Source organism: Nelumbo nucifera, chromosome 8 (assembly GCF_055504915.1).
Source record: "Nelumbo nucifera cultivar China Antique chromosome 8, China Antique-T2T, whole genome shotgun sequence".
Lineage (NCBI taxonomy): Eukaryota > Viridiplantae > Streptophyta > Magnoliopsida > Proteales > Nelumbonaceae > Nelumbo > Nelumbo nucifera.
Window position 1 is genome coordinate 33,498,606 of NC_142656.1, and position 6,983 is coordinate 33,505,588.

The window sequence follows — 6,983 nt, forward strand, 5'->3', positions numbered from 1 at the left end:
TCATCCTTCCACCTCGGCCTCGTCTAGTTGGCAAGATGTTATCTGGTTACGGCTTCGGTTAAGCACACCTCGAATCGGACAACATCAATAACATTAGCACCATTACAGATTCCAAATCTCTTAGCCCTGACCATCCCTGAGAACGATTATTTTAATTAGAATAACTGATCGAACAATCACTACAAAAAAAATGTACATATACTGATGAATATATTTATTAATGGTCATAATCTGATGGTATAAATTCTTTTTACTAACGGATATTTACATTGGTTACTATACGTCTTTTCAAATACCAACCGACCATATTTACCAATGGTCAAAATCCTATCTCTAGATTGTTTTTACTATTGGATATAGCATCCATCACTATAGGCCTTATAAAATACTAATGAATGTTGGCACCTGTCATATATATCTTATAAAATTTTGATAGATAATCTTCCATTTTTTTCTTTCTTTTTTCTCTTTTTCTTTTTCCTTTTCTTTTTTATTCTTTTTTTCTCTTTTTTTTTTCATTTTTCTAAGCACTTTGAGCTTAGGAATTCCATTCACACTTGAATTGATGACACGCTTAGCACTTGCTGGATATGGTTTTATTGAGATGTCATCCTGAGGAGTTACACTAAGAGTTGATAGGTTGATTTGTCACGTTGAGGATCTCACAATGTTGATCTAACATTCTGATCAGATGTCTTGGCATGATGCGGATCATGGTGCCTTGTCATGCTAGTGACTTTCCATGTTGTGGTCTAGACTGATGATTGACGATATACCAAGTGTTGATCAGATGATGAGTGTGCTAATGGTGATCGGTGATGATGCACTTTTGTTCTTGTCGTGATTCCAACACTGACCAACTTTCCCTGGTAGAGAGTCATAGACTTCAACATTTCTTGGATCCATTTGATCTTGAGTATGCAATTTAGCTCTGCATGTCAATAGGTCAAATCCTTCTAAATGTGCTTTAGTGCCAATTAATTCCTTTGCTTAAACCTTGCTTCCAGAGACAATGAAATCCCGACTTCCTTTTTGGAAATAGATGAATGAAAACTCTTTTTTGGATTTTTGAAGTTTTTGATTTTTTGGTTTTAGAGAATTTTGGATTTTGGATTTTGGATTTTGAATTTTTTAATTTTTTGTATTATGAAACTTTTTGATTTTTTTTGGTTTTTAAGAAAATATTTGATTTTTTTTTTTGTTTTCATTTTAAAAAAACAATGCTAAGAGAAACTATCCCCTTTTGAAAGATGGTAACCACTTGGATCAAAGATTAAGATAAAGAACCCCAAAGAGGAATGCTTGAGGAAATTCATGCACTTTAAATCAAGAAATGAGTCTCTAAGGTTGAAGATGAATGTACTTGGAGGAATAGTTGACTTATTATATCTAATGGGGGATCCTAATTGAATTAAGTGTATAAGTGATGGGGAAAAGCAGTGAAGAAAAAATAATTTGAATATGAAAGTTTTTGACTAGGCCACATAAAGGGATGAAAGTAAAGATGAGAAACAATCACCAGAAACGGGGATCATGCATGACTTTGTATTTTGCTTGATTGAGAGTGTTGATGTATTGGGTGACGCTAATCTAGTTGGATCATGATGTTTTCTTTGACTAGTAGTGTTTTCATCTTGCAAAACATGTGAAGGCTCCAGACATGGGCCTTAAGTCAGTAACGGATCCTTGGTCGGACTGGTTCATGCTTGAACAAAGGAAGTTTTGCTTAAAGTTCTGATGTAGCTGGAAGTTGTGTGGCCATAGATTTAGGCCTATGCCTGAGGTGGGCTGAAGATTAGCCCATGGTGAGTCAAGCAGTTCTGAAAAATTGTAAGGCCATTTGATTGAGCCATAAACAAATGTGGGTTTAAGTCCAACCCATGGTGGATCCAACAAGTCAAGTTGTTGTAATAAATTCTAAGGCCCTAGACTAGGGCCGAAGTCAAATGTGAGCTCAAGACTAGCCCATGGTGGATTGGGTGAACAGAGTGATTGTGAAAAATTATGAGGCCCTTGGCTCAAGCCAAAGTCAAATGTGGGCTTAGGGCAAGCCCATAGTGCATCAATGCCTACTAAACAATTACCCGAAAATGGGTCAAGAAGCAAACATCCTTGTTGAGGCAGTTGTAAAGAGTTTTAAGGCCTTAGACTTGGGCCTTGATCAATGATGGACTTAGGAGTCACCCATAGTGGGTCAAGAGGTTTGAGAGGCATACCATGTGGATGGTCCAAGAGTTCTACCATGATGTTCATGTTATTAACAAGATTTGAGTCGGTCCATCCTAGGAGAAGCTTGATTTGCTTAATATCTTGTAGGAGATGCAGGGTCATTTCTTCTGCTTCTAGGTAATAGATGGGCTCAAGATTGGACCAATATAATTCATGGCTAGCTTGTTCTGCATCCTGATGGCTTCCATGTTGCATCTCTAGACTTAAGTCATCAGTAACCCCCAAGTTAGGCTAATTAGGGTCATGGTTGACCCACCCTTGATGTTTCCTGCCTTCTGGTTCTTTGCCAATGGTTGAGTCTTAGTCAACCCAATTTTGTCTTCTCTTTCCTAGTCTTTTGCCCTGCCAATCTTTTATTTCTATGACATGGTTAGGCTCTGGATTGTTCTGTTGAGGTTGTTGATTTATTTGCCCTGTGTCATGCTAGTCTTCCGTGTCTATATTTGAGATGGGCTCTAGGTCAACTTGCTTCGGCTCTAGCTTTTCTTACCATGCAACATGTCAGCCTTCTGATTTAGTGATGATGTCCTGATTGACCCAATTTGAGTCTTGCTCCAATTGCCTTCTAGCATGCCAAATTTCTACGTCTTGCTTCATACCATGCCAATCTCCTATGTCAAATTTAGAGGTGGCCTGTTGAGATTCTAGAGCAGAACATTCCCCTAGTCTAGACCTATACTAAGATTTTCTTGCCCCTGGTTTGTGGGAATCACTTGAATTAAGGCAATAGAACCTTGTTCTAAGTCTAGTTGGTTGGTTTGCACATTATGTTCTTCTTTTTGAACTGGTTTGTTGATGTCTATCTACTTTATGGGCTTGATGAATTGAATTGGATCGAAAGGTTGATCTTCTTCAGTTTTCTACTACATCATAGTGATAATGCATGTTACCATTTTAGGGGGGTTCTTCTCTTGACCTCTGAATTGGCTTAATGAGTTTTGTCGAATCAAAAGCCTTATCTTCCTTGGCTATTGATAACACCTTCATAGACTAGATAGGCCTAATGTACTTGGTGGGATCAAATGGTTGACTCTTTTGTTGTAAGGTGTTGACTTGACGACTTGGTAGGGCTTGTTGCTCTTTTGTTGGGCCTTGAGGATTGACTTGATGCTTGTCTTCTAGGGCTTAAGTTGACTTATCCTCACAAATTGCTTGTTGAGGTTGACTGTTTGGAGTTGATGCAATATAGATTGTTGCTTGAGTTTGAAGCTTATTCCCTAGTTGGTCCATCTCGATTTCTAACAACTCAACATCTATGATGTGCTCATTGTCAGATGAGATGTCAATTGTTGGTGATAATTTGATGGTGAATGCATTACCGGCTATGAGAGAATCTTCTACTTGGCAACCTGCACAAAATAGGGCTTGAAAAGTATGATGATAAGTCAGAGTCAACCTGCTAGCATATTCTTTATTCAAACTCTTTAAGACCATTGAAATTTGGTCTCCCTCACAAGGCCTCTTAATGACTTGGGCTGCTTGGGCCCTCCACCTAGCTATGAAGTTTATGAATGATTCTTTTGGTCCTTACTTGACCAATTCTAGTTTACGCCTTGACAATAGGATGTCTGTGTTATACGAGTAGTGGTTTACAAATGCATCAACTAGACTTGGCCAAGTCTTTACTAGGCTAGGGTCAGTGTTCATTAACCAAGTTGCGGCAGGTCCAGTTAGGTTCCTTAAGAATGATTGGGCTAGAAGCTCATCAGTTATGCCCATGGGCCTTAGTATTTACTAATACATTCTAATGTGGGCTCTTGGGAACCCAGTCCCATCGTATATGTTCATGTTAGGCCACTTAAAGCCTGGAGGTAGCCTATGTCCAGTAGTCAAGTCAAGGTAAGTCTAGGTTGTTACCTTGCAACTTGCTTAGCCTTTGCTCTATGTGGTCTAACCGTTGGTCCAACCCTGTGTCAATTGGGGTCACAGGCAAGAATGTTGCCCCTTGTATGGAATTTTGGGTTGGTGGACGTATTGGAACAAAGTACCAGGGTGTTTGGGTCTAGATTGGTTGGGCTATTGTTGACCCTTGCAGTGGGACCTGGACTTGGTTTGACTAGACTGGCATTGGTGAGGGATGGGTTGGGCAAGAATACCCTTGGATGGGTTGCGTTGAAATTATGGCCCATGATGGTTGGGCCTGCCTTGGATGGCCTTGAATAGGCTGAATTGGCATAGACGGGGCTTGTGAAAGTTGAGCTTGATTGTATTGCCCTTGGTTGGGCTGAGCTGGCATGGTTAAGGTCCATAAAGTTTGGACTTGGGTGTGTTGCCCTTGGTTTGGTTGAACTAAGGTCCATGATGGTTGAGCCTGTGTATTTTTCCCCTGGTTGGGTTGAACTGGCATAGATGTGGCCCATAATGGTTTGGTCTAATTGTATTGTTCTTGGTTGGGTTGGACTGGTATAGATGTGACCCACGATGGTTGGGTCTGGCTGTATTGACCTTGGTTTGGTTGGATTAGCATAGATGAGACCCATGAAGGTTAGGCTTGAATGATTTTCCCGTAGTTGGGCTGAATTGACAAGCATGGGGACCATGAAGTTTGGGCTTGGCTATATTGCCCCTGGTTGGGTTGGACTAGCATAGATGTAGCCCATGATGGTTGGGCTTGAATGCTTTGCCCCTGGTTGGTTTGGTCTTGGTCATTGGGTCGGAGCTGTCTGACTTGACTCTTAAATAGATTTATTTGAGTTTGGAATTTATCCATTTGGTTCTGGCACATCTGTTCGATAAACCTTATGTATTGGGAGAAGTCCATACTTGGGTTAGGTTGACCTTGGGTTGTAGCCATGGGTTTTGGTTGTGCATGCTTTTATTTGAAAGAAAAGGAAGAATTGTACCTGAGTGGACACACAACTGCTCCTACCCGCTTGCTTAAGCAATGACAAAAACAAGAATACAAATGCAACAAAAAGAGAAATGCAAGACAACAAAAACTAAGTGTAAGTGAAAGACAAATGCAAATAAGTACCAATGCACTAAAATGCCTAGTTGGGACTCCTAAGGGTAGTTGCTAGGGCTCTACATGCAAGGGCTTGGGTTTGTTTCTATAGACTCCTAAGGGGTGTAGGGGAACCTCAGTCGGGTCGGGCTGCTCATATACCTCAAGACAAGTTTTGAGTATGTTGTTGAGGCCTCACCTTGTTTATCTAGAACCACCAACCTTATTCAAGAGGTGGTTGGGTATACCGGAAGTAAGAGAGAAGGGTCCTCCTCTTTCTAGGACGGTTACCCCTAAGCAATCATACCAGGGACCGTCTATACTTGAGTCAGAATGACAAAATGCAATTCAACATGAGTGATGTGTGTGCAACATGTGTACAAAATTAATTAAATATCCTTGGTACTCGATTTTTTGAGTTTGGTCCTCTTAGAAAATTCCCAGTGGAGTCGCAATCTGTGGCTACCCGAGCTAGGGGGGATGGTTATGGATATGGAGTTTGGAGTTGCCACCTAAATTTTTGGAATTGGGAATTTAGGAAAACCCAGGATTTTTCAAGAAAAACAATTTGTTTTATTGGTGACTCATTGCCCAATGGGGATGAGATTCATAGGGTCCGGGGACTAAGGTATGGTGTGGGAAGGTGTTAGGCACCCCACATATGCCTGGTTGAACCGGCCTCTACTTCACCAATATTCCAAGGAAGATTTAATAAATTTGGGCTTAAGAAGATAAATTAGCAAACTAATAGCAGAAAAAAAAAAGGTTTATCCATAAAGAACAAGATAATGCTAGAAAGGAGAAAAGCAATTAAGAAAAGGATGGATAAAAAAATTATTTAACTAAACTAATGATCCAAACAATTACCAAATTGAAAGAAAAAGGACTAAGTCAACAAAAGACTAATTAACAAATTAAGACAAAGATTTGAAAACTACTGAAACTAGCTAGCTACATATGTTGGAATTGTGAGAAGCAATATAAAAAAGTAGATATACATATAGTCTAAAACATGTATTGGACTGTGTGCCTAAGTATGCAATGACTATGTGAATGGTGATCATGGATGGAGGGATTTGGAATGAACTCATTGACTTGTGAGATTAATGTTTGATGCATGGTATGAATGGTGAGGACATGAATGGTGACCATGGATGGATAGATTTGGAATGAAATCACTGGCTTGTGAGATTGCATGTCCTATTACTAAATGTTTATGCATGGTATGAATGGTGAGGGCATCTAATACATCTTTATCTACCATGTGGTGGACTTCCATGAAGTATGGACATAAATGTTTGATGCAAGTGAATGAGAGGACTTATCATGGGATGTAAAATGGTTCTAATACAAACTTTCAATGGTGGGACCAATTGCTAAGAGGATAAAAAAAAAACTAGTATCTTATTATGATAAACAAATACACAAAACATAAGTATTAATATGCATAGCTATTAGTTCAAAAACAATTCTATAACCAACAGTCCTAAGATCTACAAAGGGTATCCATTCAAATAAAGAAAACACACCTTTGAAATGACTTGCGAGGATTGCCTTACTACTCCAAACGTAACGTTCAATAGTTTTCAAACATGCAACCGAAACCATTGACCTCGATTGCCACTCTTATTGCACTTCTTTGGATGCTTTATTCTCCTTGAGTGATCCCCAAACTTTATAATGAAATTTGATTCATTTTGGTGGACCAAGGATGTGGATTATGTAACCCAAATGGTGTGGAACGATTGCTGAATGCTTGTAAATTTCTGCTACACTGATATTCCTTCAAGAAGGCTTCATACTTTTTCTC